This window comes from Macaca mulatta, chromosome 5 (assembly GCF_049350105.2).
Source record: "Macaca mulatta isolate MMU2019108-1 chromosome 5, T2T-MMU8v2.0, whole genome shotgun sequence".
In the NCBI taxonomy this organism is placed as follows: Eukaryota; Metazoa; Chordata; class Mammalia; order Primates; family Cercopithecidae; genus Macaca; species Macaca mulatta.
Window position 1 is genome coordinate 66,237,191 of NC_133410.1, and position 19,637 is coordinate 66,256,827.

Genomic DNA, 19,637 nt, shown 5'->3' on the forward strand with positions numbered 1-19,637 from the left:
TTTGGCTTTTGCTGCCGTTGCTTTTGGTGTTTTAGACATGAAGTCTTTGCCCATGCCTATGTCCTGGGTATTTTCTCTAGGGTTTTCCTCTAGGGTTTTTATGGTATTAGGTCTAACATAATCCATCTTGAATTAATTTTCATATATGGAGTAAGGAAAGGATCCAGTTTCAGCTTTCTACTTATGGCTAGCCAATTTTCCCAGCACCATTTATTAAATAGGGAATCCTTTCCCCATTTCTTGTTTCTCTCAGGTTTGTCAAAGATCAGATGGCTGTAGATGTGTGGTATTATTTCTGAGGACTCTGTTCTGTTCCATTGGTCTATACCTCTGTTTTGGTACCAGTACCATGCTGTTTTGGTTACTGTAGCCTTGTAGTATAGTTTGAAGTCAGGTAGCGTGATGCCTCCAGCTTTGTTCTTTTGACTTAGGATTGTCTTGGAGATGTGGGCTCTTTTTTGGTTCCATATGAACTTTAAAGCAGTTTTTTCCAATTCTGTGAAGAAACTCATTGGTAGCTTGATGGGGATGGCATTGAATATATAAATAACCTTGGGCAGTATGGCCATTTTCACGATATTGATTCTTCCTATCCATGAGCATGGTATGTTCTTCCATTTGTTTGTGTCCTCTTCTATTTCACTGAGCAGTGGTTTGTAGTTCTCCTTGAAGAGGTCCTTTACATCCCTTGTAAGTTGGATTCCTAGGTATTTTATTCTCTTTGAAGCAATTGTGAATGGAAATTCATTCATGATTTGGCTCTGTGTTTTTCTGTTACTGGTGTATAAGAATGCTTGTGATTTTTGCACATTAATTTTGTATCCTGAGACTTTTCTGAAGTTGCTTATCAGCTTAAGGAGATTTTGGGCTGAGACAATGGGATTTTCTAAATATACAATCATGTCATCTGCAAAGAGGGACAATTTGACTTGTTCTTTTCCTAACTGAATATCCTTGATTTCTTTCTCTTGCCTGATTGCCCTAGCCAGAACTTCCAACACTATGTTGAATAGAAGTGGTGAGAGAGGACATCCCTGTCTTGTGCCAGTTTTCAAAGGGAATTTTTCCAGTTTTTGCCCATTCAGTATGATATTGGCTGTGGGTTTGTCATAAATAGCTCTTATTATTTTGAGGTACGTTCCATCAATACCGAATTTATTGAGCGTTTTTAGCATGAAGGGCTGTTGAATTTTGTCAAAAGCCTTTTCTGCATCTATTGAGATAATCATGTGGTTCTTGTCTTTGGTTCTGTTTATATGCTGGATTATGTTTATTGATTTGCGAATGTTGAACCAGCCTTGCATCCCAGGGATGAAGCCCACTTGATCATGGTGGATAAGCTTTTTGATGTGTTGCTGAATCCGGTTTGCCAGTATTTTATTGAGGATTTTTGCATCGATGTTCATCAGCGATATTGGTCTAAAATTCTCTTTTTTTGTTGTGTCTCTGCCAGGCTTTGGTATGAGGATGATGTTGGCTTCATAAAATGAGTTAGGGAGGATTCCCTCTTTTTCTATTGATTGGAATAGTTGCAGAAGGAATGGTACCAACTCCTCCTTGTACCTCTGGTAGAATTCAGCTGTGAATCCATCTGGTCCTGGACTTTTTTTGGTTGGTAGGCTATTAATTATTGCCTCAATTTCAGAGCCTGCTATTGGTCTATTCAGGGATACAACTTCTTCCTGGTTTAGTCTTGGAAGAGTGTAAGTGTCCAGGAAATTATCCATTTCTTCTAGATTTTCTAGTTTATTTGTGTAGAGGTGTTTATAGTATTCTCTGATTGTAGTTTATATTTCTGTGGGGTCGGTGGTGATATCCCCTTTACCATTTTTTATTGCGTCTATTTGATTCTTCTCTTTTTTCCTCTTTATTAGTCTTGCTAGTGGTCTGTCAATTTTGTTGATCTTTTCAAAAAACCAACTCCTGGATTCATTGATTTTTTGGAGGGTTTTTTTGTGTCTGTATCTCCTTCAGTTCTGCTCTGATCTTAGTGATTTCTTGCCTTCTGCTAGCTTTCGAATGTGTTTGCTCTTGCTTCTCTAGTTCTTTTAATTGTGATGTTAGAGTGTCAATTTCAGATCTTTCCTGCTTTCTCTTGTGGGCATTTAGTGCTATAAATTTCCCTCTACACACTGCTTTAAACGTGTCCCAGAGATTCTGGTATGTTGTATCTTTGTTCTCATTGGTTTCAAAGAACATCTTTATTTCTGCCTTCATTTCGTTATGTACCCAGTAGTCATTCAGGAGCAGGTTGTTCAGTTTCCATGTAGTTGAGCGGTTTTGATGGAGTTTCTTAGTCCTGAGTTCCAGTTTGATTGCAGTGTGGTCTGAGAGACAGTTTGTTATAATTTCTGTTCTTGTACATTTGCTGAGGAGTGCTTTACTTCCAATTATGTGGTCAATTTTGGAATAAGTGTGATGTGGTGCTGAGAAGAATGTATATTCTGTTGATTTGGGGTGGAGAGTTCTATAGATGTCTATTAGGTCTGCTTGCTGCAGAGATGAGTTCAATTCCTGGATATCCTTGTTAACTTTCTGTCTCGTTGATCTGTCTAATGTTGACAGTGGAGTGTTGAAGTCTCCCATTATTATTGTATGGGAGTCTAAGTCTCTTTGTAAGTCTCTAAGGACTTGCTTGATGAATCTGGGTGCTCCTGTATTGGGTGCATATATATTTAGGATAGTTAGCTCTTCCTGTTGAATTGATCCCTTTACCATTATGTAATGGCCTTCTTTGTCTCTTTTGATCTTTGATGGTTTAAAGTCTGTTTTATCAGAGACTAGTATTGCAACCCCTGCTTTTTTTTGTTCTCCATTTGCTTGGTAAATCTTCCTCCATCCCTTTATTTTGAGCCTATGTATGTCTCTGCGTGTGAGATGGGTCTCCTGAATACAGCAGACTGATGGGTCTTGACTCTTTATCCAGTTTGCCAGTCTGTGTCTTTTAATTGGAGCATTTAGTCCATTTACATTTAAGGTTAATATCGTTATGTGTGAACTTGATCCTGCCATTATGGTATTAACTGGTTATTTTGCTCGTTAGTTGATGCAGTTTCTTCCTAGCCTAAATGGTCTTTACATTTTGGCATGTTTTTGCAATGGCTGGTACCGGTTGTTCCTTTCCATGTTTAGTGCTTCTTTCAGGGTCTCTTGTAAGGCAGGCCTAGTGGTGACAAAATCTCTAAGCATTTGCTTATCTGTAAAGGATTTTATTTCTCCTTCACTTATGAAACTTAGTTTGGGTGGATATGAAGTTCTGGGTTTAAAATTGTTTTCTTTAAGAATGTTGAATATTGGCCCCCACTCTCTTCTGGCTTGGAGAGTTTCTGCCGAGAGATCTGCTGTTAGTCTGATGGGCTTCCCTTTGTGGGTAACCCGACCTTTCTCTCTGGCTGCCCTTAAGATTTTTTCCTTCATTTCAACTATGGTGAATCTGGCAATTATGTGTCTTGGAGTTGCTCTTCTCAAGGAGTATCTTTGTGGCGTTCTTTGTATTTCCTGGACTTGAATGTTGGCCTGCCCTACTAGGTTGGGGAAGTTCTCCTGGATGATATCCTGAAGAGTGTTTTCCAACTTGGTTCCATCTTCCCCCTCACTTTCAGGCACCCCAATCAGACATAGATTTGGTCTTTTTTCATAATCCCATACTTCTTGCAGGCTTTGTTCATTTCTTTTTCTTCTTTTTTTTTTTGGTTTCTCTTCTGGCTTCATTTCGTTCATTTGATCCTCAATTCGTGATACTCTTTTTTCCAGTTGATCGAGTCAGTTACTGAAGCTTGTGCATTTATCACATATTTCTCGTGTCATGGTTTTCATCTCTTTCATTTCGTTTATGACCTTCTCTGCATTAATTACTCTAGCCATCCATTCTTCCACCTTTTTTTCAAGATTTTTAGTTTCTTTGCACTCGGTACGTAATTCCTCCTTTAGCTCTGAGAAGTTTGATGGACTGAAGCCTTCTTCTCTCATCTCGTCAAAGTCATTGTCCGTCCAGCTTTGATCCGTTGCTGGCGATGAGCTGCGCTCCTTTTTCCGGGGGAGATGTGCTCTTATTTTTTGAATTTCCAGCTTTTCTGCCCTGCTTTTTCCCCATCTTTGTGGTTTTATCTGCCTCTGGTCTTTGATGATGATGGTGACGCACTGATGGGGTTTTAGTGTAGGTGTCCTTCCTGTTTGATAGTTTTCCTTCTAACAGTCAGGACCCTCAGCTGTAGGTCTGTTGGAGATTGCTTGAGGTCCACTCCAGACCCTGTTTGCCTGAGTATCAGCAGCAGAGGCTGCAGAAGATACAAAATTGCTGAACAGCAAGTGTACCTGTCTGATTCTTGCTTTGGAGTCTTCCTCTCAGTGGTATACTCCACCCAGTGAGTTGTGGGGTGTCAGACTGCCCCTAGTGGGGGATGTCTCCCAGTTAGGCTATCAGGGGTCAGGGACCCACTTGAGCAGGCAGTGTGTCCCTTCTCAGATCTCAACCTCCGTGTTGGGAGATCCACTGCTCTCTTCAAAGCTGTCAGACAGAGTCGTTTGTGTCTGCAGAGGTTTCTGCTGCTTTTGTTATTGTTTACTGTGCCCTGTCCCCAGAGGTGGAGTCTACAGAGACAGGCAGGTTTCCTTGAGCTGCTGTGAGCTCCACCCAGTTTGAGCCTCCCAGCAGCTTTGTTTACCTACTTAAGCCTCAGCAATGGCAGGCGCCCCTCCCCCAGCTTCGCTGCTTCCTTGCCGCGAGATCGCAGACTGCTGTGCTAGCAATGAGGGAGGCTCCGTGGGCGTGGGATCCTCCCAGCCAGGTGTGGGATATAATCTTCTGGTGTGCCTGTTTGCTTAAAGTGCAGTATTGGGGTGGGAGTTACCTGATTTTCCAGGTGTTGTGTGTCTTAGTTCCCCTGGCTAGGAAAAGGGATTCCCTTTCCCCTTGTGCTTCCCAGGTGAGGCAATGCCTCGCCCTGCTTCAGCTCTCGCTGGTCGGGCTGCAGCAGCTGACCAGCACCGATCTTCCGGCACTCCCTAATGAGATGAACCCAATACCTCAGTTGAAAATGCAGAAATCACCGGTCTTCTGTGTTGCTCGCGCTGGGAGTTGGAGACTGGAGCTGTTCCTATTCAGCCATCTTGCTCTGCCCCTCCTCATTCATATTTTCATTACCTAATGTGACAATTTTATGTGCCAACTTCACTGGGCCCTGGGAAGCCCAGATATCTGATTAAACATTATTTCTGGTTATGTGTGAGAGTGTTTTTGGAAAGGATGAGCATTTGAATTGGTAGACTGAGTAAACCAGATGGCCATCCATAATGTGGATGGGTGTCATCCAATCCTTTGAGGGCCTAAATAGAATAAAAGAGCAGAGGAAGACTAGATTTGCTCTCTCTCTGCCTGACTCATGAGTGCATGAGCTGGGACACTGGTCTTCTCTTACACTTGGTACTCAGTACCAGTTGGCCTTCAGGCTCAGCATGGACTCTACACCATGACCCTCCAGTTTTCAGGCCTTTGACCTACACTACTGGCTTTTCTGGGTTTCCAGCTTGTGTACAGTAGATCACGGGACTTCTCAGCTTCTATAATCGCATGAGCCATTACCTTATAATAAATATCTGTTTATCTATCTATCTATCTATCTATCTATCTATCTATCTATCAATCATCTATCTATCCCTATCATTGATCTATTTTCTATTGGCTCTGTTTCTCCAGCAAACCCTGACTAATACACCTAGTAAGAGAACTTATCATTACTTTGCCCACCACTCATTCCTGAAGAAGTATTACTTGGCTTTGTTCAAGGGGAATATCATATAGAAGGATTTAATGTCATATCAAATCATTGTATTTTCTTCTGAAACATAAATCTTATTTTGTTAAGGAGAAAACCATATTCAAAGTGGAACAAGAAGTCAGTGTGGCTTGAATAGAATAAGTCATTGGGATTGGATTATATTAGGCATTCAGGCCATCATAAAGAGTTTGAAATTTCTTTGAATAAGCTGAGAAGAGAGAAGACATTGATAGGTCTTAAGTAAGAAAGTGAAATAATCTGATTAAAAATAATGTTCACTCTGGTTACTGTGCAGAAAATTGCCAGAAGTGAAGCAATAGTGGAATCTCGGAGAGGCAATAGGAGGTTCCTAGAAGAACCTAAAAGTTGTGAAGGTGGCTATGTGGTAAGACATGGTAGATTGGGGTATCTTTAAAGGTGGAACTCTTAAGACTTACTGATGGATTAGATGTAGGGTGCAAAGGCAAGAGAATAAGGTTTTGAATGTGAGCCAAATAAATGGAAAAGGGTACTATTTTATTGTCCATAAACCTAGGCTAGGCCGGGCGTGGTGGCTCACACCTCTAATCCTAGCATTTTGGGAGGCCAAGAGGGGAGGATTGCCTGAGCTCAGGAGTTCAGTACCAACCTGGGCAACACAGTGAAACCCTGTCTCTACTAAAAAAAAAAAAAAAAAAATTAGCCAGATATGTCAGCGTGTGCCTGTAGTCCCAGCTACTTGGGAGGCTGAGGCAGGATAATTGCCTGAACCCGGGAGGTGGAGGTTGCAGTGAGCCGAGATCGTGCCACTGCACTCCAGCCTGGGCGACAGACATAAATCTGTCTCAAAATAAAGAAATAAATAAAGCTTCTTCTCCGAGAAAACACCAAATGTCGGATGGCGCCGGTGCAGCAGGGGGGCCCGGAGGCCCTGGTGGCCCTTGGATGGGGAACCACGGTGGCTTCCGCGGAGGTTTCGGCAGTGGCATCCCGGGCCGGGATCGCGGCAGTGGACTGGGCCGGGGCCCAGGCCGAGGAGTTCACAGAGGCAAGGCCGAGGATAAGGAGTGGATGCCTGTCACCAAGCTGGGCCGCTTGGTCAAGGACATGAAGATCAAGTCCCTGGAGGAAATCTACCTCTTCTCTCTGCCCATTAAGGAATCTGAGATCATTGACTTTTTCTTGGGGGCCTCTCTCAAAGACGACGTTTTGAAGATTATGCCAGTGCAGAAGCAGACCCGTGCTGGCCAGCGCACCAGGTTCAAGGCGTTTGTTGCTATCGGGGACTACAATGGCCCGTCGGGTGTTAAGTGCTCCAAGGAGGTGGCCACCGCCATCCGTGGGGCTATCATCCTGGCCAAATTCTCCATTGTCCCGGTGCGCAGAGGCTATTGGGGGAACAAGATCGGCAAGCCCCACACCCTTCCTTGCAAGGTGACAGGCAGCTGCGGCTCTGTGCTGGTGCACCTCATCCCTGCACCCAGGGGCACTGGCATCGTCTCAACGCTTGTGCCCAAGAAGCTGCTCATGATGGCTGGTATTGATAACCGCTACACCTCAGCCCGGGGCTGCACTGCCACCCTGGGCAACTTTGCCAAGGCCACCTTTGATGCCATCTCTAAGACCTACAGCTACCTGACCCCTGACCTCTGGAAGGAGACTATGTTTACCAAGTCTCCCTATCAGGAATTCACTGACCACCTTGTCAAGACCCACACCAGAGTCTCCGTGCAGTGGACCCAGGCTCCAGCCCTGGCTACATCATAGGGTTTTTATACAAGAAAAATAAAGTGAATTAAGCCTGTTACAAAAAAAGAAAAGAAATAAATAAATAAACCTAAGCTAAAAATTTAATTGACTTAAATTATTAAAATATACAAAATATAACCTTTTTTACTTATTACTATTAATTTAAAAACCAAGTAGGTGTGTACAATGTGTAGTCAATTAATTATTCTGCATTGCCATTAAAAGTCTATCAATAGAACTTCATGATTAAAAGATGACTTGAGCTGTATAAAACTACCATTTTTAAAATAATATCTCGTTGATGATACAGTTAGGGCAGATTCCTGGGAAGATGGGTAATAGAACTTACTTAGATGACATTATCAACTCCATTTATATCCTCTACTGACTTTATACTACCCTTTCTGGGACTCTTACATAACCAGCTATGCTTCAAACAGGATCTTGCTAACCTTTTGTTATTCTTTCTCTGATTCAACCTAAGAAAGGGCAGCTTTCTATTGCATCTCAGTATTTCCTACCTGACACTGAGCATGACCAAAAATTCAAACAAAATTAGAGGCATTGCAGTGTCCTCTCTCCCTCCCTGTATTCTTAGCTAGATCTTTTCTTCAAAGAACTAAAATAAAAAGGTGACATATCTCTGATGTTAAATAACAAATTCAGCTAAGTTCTGAATCCCTAAATTGGTTAATTTTCATTTCTGTCCTCCAGTTTTACTTTTCAGTGAAAGAAAGACGACACAATATGTCTGGTACTATGTGTTCTCTTTTATGCTTTCCCCAGATAATGAACAGTAAGTGGCTCATCTGATTGTGATAAAGATGGTATACATTGCCTTGTAGTCTAAACATTGATGTGCAGAGCTGTAATCACATCTGACTGGTGGGCAGATCAGTTGTCTTTGTCTTCAATCTCTCTTGTTGTATTGCTGTGAAGTGCTGTCACAATGACTGATAGAGGGGTTGAAGCTGTAAATTCAGGAGAATGATTCAGTTATACAAGCAGAAAGGGTATCTTTCTTGTAGAGAAATCCTTATGCGTAAGTAGAATATAAAACTACCCACATGTGAGTGATTTCAGGGTGTAAGGGAAGACAGCTTCACTGCATTCCAAAACGTCTTTCTTACTCCCTTGAGGATGCCAGATATTACGCAGATATAGTCTTTAACTCAAACCTAAGTAAAGATGCAGACAACTTGAATGGGTATGACACTAAGATGGGAATACTTGTGAATAAGATCACAAGCCCGGGGGGCGGAGCAAGATGGCCGAATAGTACTACTTAGGCATGGGCAAAGACTTCATGTCTAAAACACCAAAAGCAATGGCAGCAAAAGCCAAAATTGACAAATGGGATCTCATTAAACTAAAGAGCTTCTGCACAGCAAAAGAAACTACCATCACAGTGAACAGGCAACCTACAGAATGCGAGAAAATTTTTGCAATCTACTCATCTGACAAAGGGCTAATATCCAGAACCTACAAAGAACTCAAACAAATTTACAAGAAAAAAACAAACAACCCCATCAAAAAGTGGGCAAAGGATATGAACAGACATTTCTCAAAAGAAGACATTCATACAGCCAACAGACACATGAAAAAATGCTCATCATCACTGGCCATCAGAGAAATGCAAATCAAAACCACAATGAGATACCATGTCACACCAGTTAGAATGGCGATGATTAAAAAGTCAGGAAACAACAGGTGCTGGAGAGGATGTGGAGAAATAGGATCACTTTTACACTGTTGGTGGGATTGTAAACTAGTTCAACCATTATGGAAAACAGTATGGCGATTCCTCAAGGATCTAGAACTGGATGTACCATATGACCCAGCCATCCCATTACTGGGTATATACCCAAAGGATTATAAATCATGCTGCTATAAAGACAGATGCACACGTATGTTTATTGCGGCACTATTCACAATAGCAAAGACTTGGAATCAACCCAAATGTCCATCAGTGACAGACTGGATTAAGAAAATGTGGCACATATAGACCATAGAATACTATGCAGCCATAAAAAAGGATGAGTTTGTGTCCTTTGTAGGGACATCGATGCAGCTGGAAACGATCATTCTTAGCAAATTATCACAAGAACAGAAAACCAAACACCGCATGTTCTCACTCATAGGTGGGAACTGAACAATGAGATCACTTGGACTCGGGAAGGGGAACATCACACACCGGGGCCTATCATGGGGAGGGCGGAGGGGGAGGGATTGCATTGGGAGTTATACCTGATGTAAATGACGAGTTGATAGGTGCTGACGAGTTGATGGGTGCAGCACAGCAACATGGCACAAGTATACATATGTAACAAACCTGCACGTTATGCACATGTACCCTAGAACTTAAAGTATAATAATAATAAATAAATTTAAAAAAATATATTTCTCTAAGTGAGAAACAAAAAAAAAAAAAAAAAAAAAAAAAAAGATCACAAGCCCACCAGACGCTTGAAGCTGGGGAAATGAAATTGCTAGTAGAGCAGGGGAAGACTGCATAGAAGAAGACAAAATTGCCTACATCACAATTTTGTCTTAAGTTGATCATATATTTTTTCTCTAAATGTGATAGGTTTCCCTATGAGTTAACTTAGCTGTGTGTACGCATTTGTGGTTTCTATGTCATTTTTTAAAGTTGTGTGATATAAACTAGTAATTATTAGAAATATATATCTAAATATTAACTCTTGTGTATTACCATCAATTTATCTGTTTCTTGCATACTTTCTGTTAAGGAGAAGTACTACTAAATATAGTTGAGTGGTATATCTTACTAATATTTGATAAAAGTGCTGCCTAGCTAGGTCTGACTGTCTTTGCAACTTCATAAAAATCGACTTGACAAAACCATGACACAGGATCATGTGAATTTTAGGAGACAAATTACATTCATTGACCTTTTTCTCCAGACTTATTTCAACACAGAAGCAGCTTGAACTGATAAAACCAGTTGGTTGAGAGATATATGCTTTATTTTCAGATGCATAATTTCTATTTCTACCTTCAACATTTTTAATCTTATTTGAAGAATGAGAAAAATACCTGCTACTCCACATCTTACAGTAATGTTATAATAATCAAGCAGATTGTTTAAAGTTTATGCAAAGTGGCAAGGAGCTTAGCAGGACTCTCCTTAGCAAGTAATACTCTAACTGGTGAAAATTATAAAAAGCAAACATCTAAAGTCTTTAAATTTATCCTGGAGGCATACAGAGAATGGAGAAACATTTATTCAAGAAAACTTACTAAATCTCTTTTAGAACAGAAAGAGTTGGGATTTGAGTCATGGTTCCCTCCCTTACACTACTCCCCGCTCCACACCAGCTCTGTGATACTGAAATTCCCTCAGGTGTATACAGTCAAGAAGGCAAGGGACTCACTCTCCAGCTCCTAGTCTGGCGCTACAGTTTCATCTCTAGTGGGGAAGGCTGCTGTTTCTGATTCCTTCCAGCCCCATGTTGCAGGTAGATGCACTGAGAGGATTGGGTCTCTGTTCCCCCACCTAGCCACCACTCATAGGGGAAGAAGCTGTAGTCCAACATCATCCTAATATTGTTAAGAAAATGCAAGACTTCAAGAATAGCCAAACAATCTTGAACAGGAATATGGGAGTATTTATACTTTCTGACTTCAAATTTTACCACAAAACTGCAATAATCAGGATACTGTGGTACTGGCATAAGGATAGACATATAGATCTGTGGAATATAACTGAGAGTCCAGACATAAACCCTCATATTTATGATCAGTTGATTTTTGATAAGGGTATCAAGACAATGGAGGAAAGAGTAATCTTTAAGCAAACAGGGTTGGGAAAGTGGATATCCACATGCAGAAGAAGAAAGTGGAACCCTTATCTCACACCAAACACAAAATAACACAAAATGGATTATAGACCTAAATTCAAGAACAAAGTTATAACACTCTCAGAAGAAATGACATACAAATAAATCTTCATGAGTTTGGGGTAAATATAACACCAAAAGCACAAACAACAACAACAACAACAAAAACCAAATAAATTGGGACTACCTCAAATTTGAACTATTTTGTGTTGAAAATGATGTCGTCAAGAAAGTGAAAAGATAATCTACAGAAAGGGGTAAGATATTTGCATGTTATATCTGATAAGAGATTTGCATACAGCATATATAGAGCTCTTATAACCCAAAGGACCCAACAACCTAATTGAGAAATGGGTATAGTGTCAGAATATACATTTCTCTAAAGAAGATATATAAATTCCCATTAACTGCTTGAAACAGTACTGTAACATTATTAGTCATTAGAGAAATGCACATCAAAACCTCAATGAGAAAAAGCTTCATTCTCAATAGATGGCTCTAATAAAAAGACAGTAATAAGTATAGGTGAGAATGTGGAGAAACTGGAACCCTCACTCGTTGCTGGTGGGAATTTAAAATAAAAGTGCTCTGACTTTGGAAAAAGTTTGGCATTTACTCAGAATATTAAGCATGGAGTTACCACATGATCTAGTACTTCCATTTTTAAGTTTCCACCCAAGATAAATAAAACATATATCCATAGAAAACCATGTACATAAATGTTCATAGAAACATTATTTATAATAGCCAAAAAGTGGTAATAGTCCAAATGTCCATTCACTGATGAATGAAGAAATAAAATGTGGTGTAACTATACAATGGAGTATTATTCAGCAATGAAAAAGCATGTACTGATACATGTGATAAAATGGATGCAATTTGAAAACATGGTAAGATATGATCAAAAAGAAGACATATTGTCTCATTCAATTTATAGGAGATTTCTGGAACAGACAAATCTGTAATATTGAAAGTAGACTACTGGTTGCCTAAAGTTGAGGCAGGGGGTAGGTGGAATGGAGAAGAATGAAGAATGACTGATAATGGGCATTTTTTTTTTTTTAGGGACAAAAATGTTCTAAAATTAGATCATTGCATTACACAGTGAATATGTACAAAATATTAAATTGTATACTTTAGGTGAATTGTATTATTTGTTAATAATATTTCAAGAAAATGTTTTAAGCAAAGAAAAAGTTAGAATTTTAAAATGTTTATTTAAAACACATGCTTTTAATATTGATATAATTTTTGAGAATTGTATCTCATTCACAAGGAAGAAAGTCAAGTCCTTTTTTTCAAGAACAAATTTCTGTCTCTATAAAATAATTTTAAGTGATGAAACTATTTAACAGGTTCTCTCTGTCAGCATATTTTATAAGTTAATGAGAAAATAAGCGCATGATAAATGTATGGGAAAAATCAACTTTTATTGTATAGGAATTTTTAAAAAGCATCGACATCTGTGCTACCTAGTTGAAAACAGATTGTATTACTTATGACATTTTAGTGAACAGACTTCTCAAACTTTTTTTGAGAAAATGAGTAATTTTTATCCTGTGAGCAGCTTTATAATTTTCAATTCCAAGGTTGCATTTTCAGAAAAGTTCAATTGACTAAACAGTTAAAACTGAAAAAATCAATTATATCTGTGATATAATATGATGCTTGCTGTTGTCAAAATATGTTGAATTTACAAAGTTAATTTACTTAAGTCTTACTTCTTGTTTCCATTCTAAGACTGTAAACCCATATTTCTGTGTCAGCCACTGTAGCCAGGTGGAAGTCTAAGTACAAACTCAGCAAGGAGGTTCTTCTCCAAGCAAGACAAATTGAAAATTTGAAGACAATGTGTACAATCTAGTTGACATTTTAAGTAAAAATCTAGCACTTAAAATGGTAGATTGTAACAATAAGAGAAAATATTGGAAGAAAGATGACCAAAAATAAAGTATTCTCAGCCTGAAAAGATTTTTAATAATTCTGCTTAAATCAACCTAACTCTGATCTCTCCTCAGCTGATTATAATTCACACTAAAATTTCAGCTATTGAAAAGAAGGCTTAGTTTTAGGTCCACTCACATCCACTTGCCTGATTCTGCTGTGTCCTCTTGGTCAAGGTAGCCTTTACAGTAGCAGTTGGCAAACTTTTTTCTGTAAAGGACTAGATAGTAAATATTTTTGACTTTGTGAGCCATAAAGTCTTTGCCACAATTATTCATCTCTGCCATTTTTGTGACAAAGCAGCCATAGACAATGTATAAACAAATGGGCATGGCTGTATTCTAATACAACTTTATTTAAAAAACAGGCTAGTGGACCATATTTTGCCAACCCTTGCTTTATAGTTTAATCTGCAAGGAAGTAATGAATTTCTCTCTATTCTAAATTGGTCTTGGTTAGGAACTTAGATGTGTATCAGGAGATGATTAATTCTTTTGAATATGGGGCAACAGGGTGGCTTCATGATGGTGTTCACCCGGTTAGGAAGCTAGCATCGTTATTTTACAAAAATATTTATTTTTATTTAGCAAGGGCGAGGAGACTTCTTACACCTGGGTCTTAATTTTAGAACTTCTGTTACTCTGCTTTTCAATTTTACAATGCCGTTGTTGGTTTGTTTTGTTTTTTTGAGACAGAAATTCTCTCTGTTGCCCAGGTTGGAACGCAGTGGCGTGATCATGGCTCACTGCATCCTCCACCTCTTGGGCTCAATTGATCCTCCTGCCTCACCCTGGCGAGTAGCTGGGACTACAGGCGCACTCTGCCGCTCCCAGCAATTCCTCTCCTCTCCTCTCCTCTCCTCTCCCCTCCCCTCCCCTCCCCTCCCCTCCCCTCCCCTCCCCTCCCCTCCTCTCCTCTCCTCTCCTCTCCTCTCTCTCCTCCCCTCCCCTCCCCTCCCCCCCTCCCCTCCCCTCCCCTCCCCTCCCCTCCCCTCCCCTCCCCTCCCCCCCTTTTTTTTTTTTTCTTTTGAGAGATGAGGTTTCACCACGTTTCCCACGCTGGGAATTCCTAGGTTCAAACCATTCACCTTCTTGGCTTCCCAAGGTGTTGGGATTACAGGTGTGAGCCACCATGTCCAGCCAAATTTAGGTTCTTAAATGAATTTAGAAACATTAGTTAATATAATTTCTTACTTTTCAACCATAATGTTTGCATTTCTATTTGTCTGTCAGGTCATCCCTGGGTTGCCAGATTTAGCAAACAAGAAAATAGGTTTTCCAGTTAAATTTGAATTTCAGATAAACAATTAATCCTGTTTTGTTATAAGTAAATTTCATGTAATACTTGAGGCTCTCACATATAAAAATGTGTTGTTAATCTGAAATTAAAATTTAACTAGGCGTCTGTATTTTTATATGGCAACCCTAGGTTCACCCTTCATCCCACCATTTTCAAAATATACTCAGAGGGTAAGTTTTCATTTAGCATCAAAGGAGTTTCAGTACCATTATTAAGTTGGCTCTAAACGTCCTTTCATCAACTTGTCATGTACTTTGGTAAAGTATTTCTTTCCATAATAATTTTACACTACCTACTATATCGACAGTAAATTATACATGTTATCCACCCTCAATGAGCTTAGCAAACATTTCCTATATACTTTATTATCTTTCTTATCTCCTAGTTTTCCTAACTACACGTCTAACCAGGCAAATACTCTCCACTTTACATGCAGCAATGTGCTTCATCTTCTTTTTACCAACTCATCCGTTTTCCTAGTATTTTCTACCAAGTATTTTCTAGTATTTACACTTCACACCTCCTGCATCTAGAGCAATAGATGCATATATTTAAAATCTTTCTTAATCTTTTAAAACTATATCAAAAGAGTACATGCACATTACTTAAAAAGCAAAGTTGTGTTAGTACACTAATATTTTAAAATAGTAGTCATCTGTCCCATCCCCTCTTCTCCAGGTTTTTACTATCTTGAAATAATTTGTTCACATCTTTTTAGCTAATTATTTTAATAAATACCCCCTGTTTATATTTTTATTTCTTATTTTTTCAATGTTAGATATAATTTATTAGCATCTTGTTCTTTGTCTTATTTTGTCAATATAGTTATATTAAAATTTTGGGTATAGCAGTAGTCAATATTTATATTTTTATAATTATGTAACCAATATTCACAGATGACTCAAGAAGTGTTCTATGATTACATTCAATCTGTTGTTAATTTTTTGCTTTTCGTATAGTTAATACCAGTCTAATATTGTCATTTGTTTTCTATGTGCTTATTGCTAATTAATCCCCACTCTATTTACTAAGACATCATTGAAATTTTTTAAACACAGTATATATTTATCAGCTTTGTTTTTCTCTGGGAGCCCTTCTTGGGATTCTGTTCTCCCATTTCAATTGGGAATGTCTCCTCTCCATGTCTGTTGCACAGGTTCATCCTGTGCATTTCCTTACCCAACAACCTGGGAATTCCTTGTGCCTTATATGCTCTATTCCTTGTTTCTTGAAACATTTTGACTTATTAAAAAATAATTTAGATAGGTTGTTTCTAAGTTTCTTAATTGACGCTTACGTGGGGATGTGTGGTAAGCAGTTATGTATATTAGCCAGGAGCTTAGGAGTAAAATCTGTTCTTGAGTTAAGCATGTGTTAATCACTCATATATAGCCTATGTAGATAGTAGAGACCATGTGTGTATATATGATCACTCAGGAAGTGTGTGTGAAACAAACAGAGAATTTGAACCGAGAATGAAATCTAAAGGTATACTGATAGTTTAAGGAACTGGACATAGAGGAAGGTTCTGTAAATTAGGCTGAGATTATCCAGCTAGGAACATTAGGGAAAAATCAAGAAAGTGAGGGGTGCAGAAGCTAAAGAGAAAAATGTGGCCATCTGTATAAAAATACTGTTAAATGATGAAAGAAGATAATATATATATTATATATATATAATCTTTATCTTATATATATATAAGAACTGATATATATATATTATATATATAAGATCTTTGCATTTAACGTCATTATTGAATATGATGAAAGTATTTTAGGTGGAATTATGGGGACTATAATTGGTAAGTCTCACTTTGAAGGGACAGATATATCAAAATAAAAACCTGAATCATGTAGGGCCACGAAATACTAAAGAATTAGATTATAGGGTGTATTAGTCCCTTCTTACACTATGAAGAAATGCCCAAGACTGGGTAACTTATTGAGAAAGGAGGTTTAATTAATTCACAGTTCAGCAGGGCTGGGGAGGCCTCAGGAAACTTATAATCGTGGTGGAAGGGGAAGCAAACATGTCTTTCTTCACATGATGACAGGAAGAAGTGCAGAGTGAAGGGGGAAAATCCCCTTATAAAACCATCAAATCTTGTGAAAAGTCACTCACTATCATGATAATAGCATGGGGGGACCGTCCCATGATCTAGTAACTTCCCACGAGGTCCCTCCCACAACATATGGGGATTACAATTTAGATTGCAATTCAAGATGAGATTTGGGTTGGGACATAGAGCTAGACCATATAGTTTTATCATTTTGCCTCTGGCCCCTCCCATATCTCATCTTTCTCATATTTCAAAACACTGTTGTGCCTTCCCAACAGTTCTCCAAAGTCTTAAATGATTTCAGCATTAATCCAAAAGTCCAAGTCCATAACCTCATCTGTGACAAGGCAAGCCCCTTCTGCCTATGAGCCTATATAATCAAAAACAAGTTGGTTACTTTCTTGATACAATGGAGGCACAGGCATTGGGTAAATACACCTACTCCAAATGGGAAAATTGGCCAATATAAAGGGGCTACAGGCTCCATGCAAGTCTAAAATCCAATGAGGCAATAATTCAATCTTAAAGCTCCAAAATAATCTCTTTTGCCTCCATGTCTCACATCCAGGACGTGCTGATGCAAGAAGTGGGCTACCACATTTTGGGCAGCTCCACTCCTGTGGTTTTGCAGCATACAGCAATGCCCACAACCTCCCCTCCGACTGTTTTCAAGGGCTGATGTTGAGTGTCTGCAGCTTTTCCAGGTGCGTGGTACAAACTTTCGGGGATCTACCATTCTGGCATCTGGAGGACGGTAGACTGTTTCTCACAGCTCCACTAGGCAATGCCCTAGTGGGGACTCTGTGTGGGGGCTCCAACCTCACATTTCCCCTTGGCACTGCCCTAGCAGAAGTTCTCCGTGAGGGCCCCACAACTGCAGCAAACTTCTGCCTGTACATCCAGGCATTTCCATACATCCTCTGAAATATAGGTGGAGGTTCCCAAATTTCAATTCTTGACTTCTGTGAACCTGCAGGCTCAACACCACATGGAAGCTGCCAAGGCTTGGGGCTTACACCCTCTGAAGCCATGCCCTGAACTGTACCTTCGCCCCTTTTAGCTGTTGTTGGAGCAGCTGGGATGCAGGTCACTAAGTCTCTAGACTGCACACAGCAGGGTGGCCCTGGGACCCAGCCCACGGAACCATTCTTTCCTTCTAGGCCTCTGGGTCTGTGATGGGAGGGGCTGCTGGAATGTCTCTGACATGTTATGGAGGCATTTTCCCCATTATATTAGCAATTAACATTTGACTCACTAATTATGCAAATTTCTGCAGCCAGATTGAATTTCTTCTCAGAAAACAGGCTTTTTTCTTACATCACGTCATCAGGCTGCAAAGTTTTCAAACTTTTATGCTTTGCTTCCCTTTTAAACATAAGTTCAAATTCCATATCATATCTTTGTGAATACATGAAACTGAATGCTTTTAATAGCACCCACAACACCTATTGAATGCCTTGCTGCTTAGAAATTTCTTCAGCCGGATACCCTAAATCATCTCTCTCAAGCTCAGAGTTCCACAGACCTCTAGGGCAAGGGCAAAAGGCCACCAGTCTCTTTGCTAAAGTATAGCAAGAGTAACCTTTATTCAGTTTCCAGCAAGTTCTGCATCTCCATCTGAGACTACCTCTGTCTGGACTTCACTGTCCATATCACTATCAGCATTTTGGTCAAAGCCACTCAACAAGTCTCTAGGAAGTTCCAAACTTTATCACATCTCCTTGTCTTCTTCTGAACCCTCCAAACTGTTCCAACCTCTGCCTGCTATGCAGTTCCAAAGTTGCTTCCACATGTTTGGGTATCTTCACAGTGGTGTCCCACTAACTGGTACCAATTTACTGTATTACTTTATTCTCACACTGCTATGAAGAAATAGTCAAGACAAGGTAATTTATAAAGGAAAGAGTTTTAATTGGCTTACAGTTATGCAGGGCGGGGGAGGCCCCAGGAAACTTACAATCATCACAGAAGGGGAAGCAAATACATTCTTCTTCACATGGTGTCAGGGAGGAGAAGTGCAGAGTGAAGCAGGGAAAAGCCCTTTATAAAACCATTAGATCTTTTGAGAACTCACTCACTATCACAAAAACAGCATGGCAGGACCACTCCCATGATCTAATCACCTTCCACAAGGCACTTTTCTCAACATGTGGGGATTACTATTCAAATTACAATTCAAGATAAGATTTGGGTGGGGACACAGAGCCAGACTGTATCACAGGGTGCTACTATTTTTCATCAATTTAGCTTCAACTGTAAACGTTTTAGTTTCAATACAATATATGTCATGAAAAGTTTACGCTTTAAGAAAAGTAATGTGACATTTATATGGGTCATATGATGATGATATTGTCATCTAAGTCCTTGAGAGCCAACATTGCCCTACAATTCCATAGATAATTGTATATGGTCTACCCCACACTTAGTTTAGTACCTCAGAATTTCTAAAGTGACTTTCAAGTTGACAATGTGCCATTTTGAGACTGTCACATTGTTAAATGTTAAAATATAGAGTATGTGAAAATCAAATGGCTTCTAAACTGTGTAAATTTTCAATATGCCTTGATCAAAAATAATTTCATGTTTTAAAAGCCATTAGAATAATGGAGCAAACTGACTTATGACACTCATTTTTTTTCTATATCCACTTTAGTTCACTATTGTGTAACCCATATCAGTCACCCTAAAGGTTCAACACATTAAAGAGACATAGTGATTGGGAATAATATGGGTAGCAATGAACAGTGAAGCAGAGAAAGATATAGGCAGATTAGTAAAGTACTTCATGGAAATATCAAAATGTTTCCTACCCAAGAGACTGAAGACTGTGCATTCAGAAAGTTTCCTAAATTACAAGAGCAAAAATGGTGGAAATCAATTGAAGAGAAAAAAAATTGTTCAGCCTAATGGAAGCGATTAGCATTGATATGTGGTGTCTTGCTCTCTGATGCCACATCAAATTGGTGAGAG

At 39.4% G+C, this 19,637-nt stretch overlaps 1 pseudogene; it reads left to right on the forward strand.

Annotated features, from left to right (window-relative positions):
• Positions 1 to 6,647: 6,647 nt before the first annotated feature.
• Positions 6,648 to 7,523, forward strand: LOC106992469 (small ribosomal subunit protein uS5 pseudogene; annotated as a pseudogene).
• Positions 7,524 to 19,637: the final 12,114 nt, after the last annotated feature.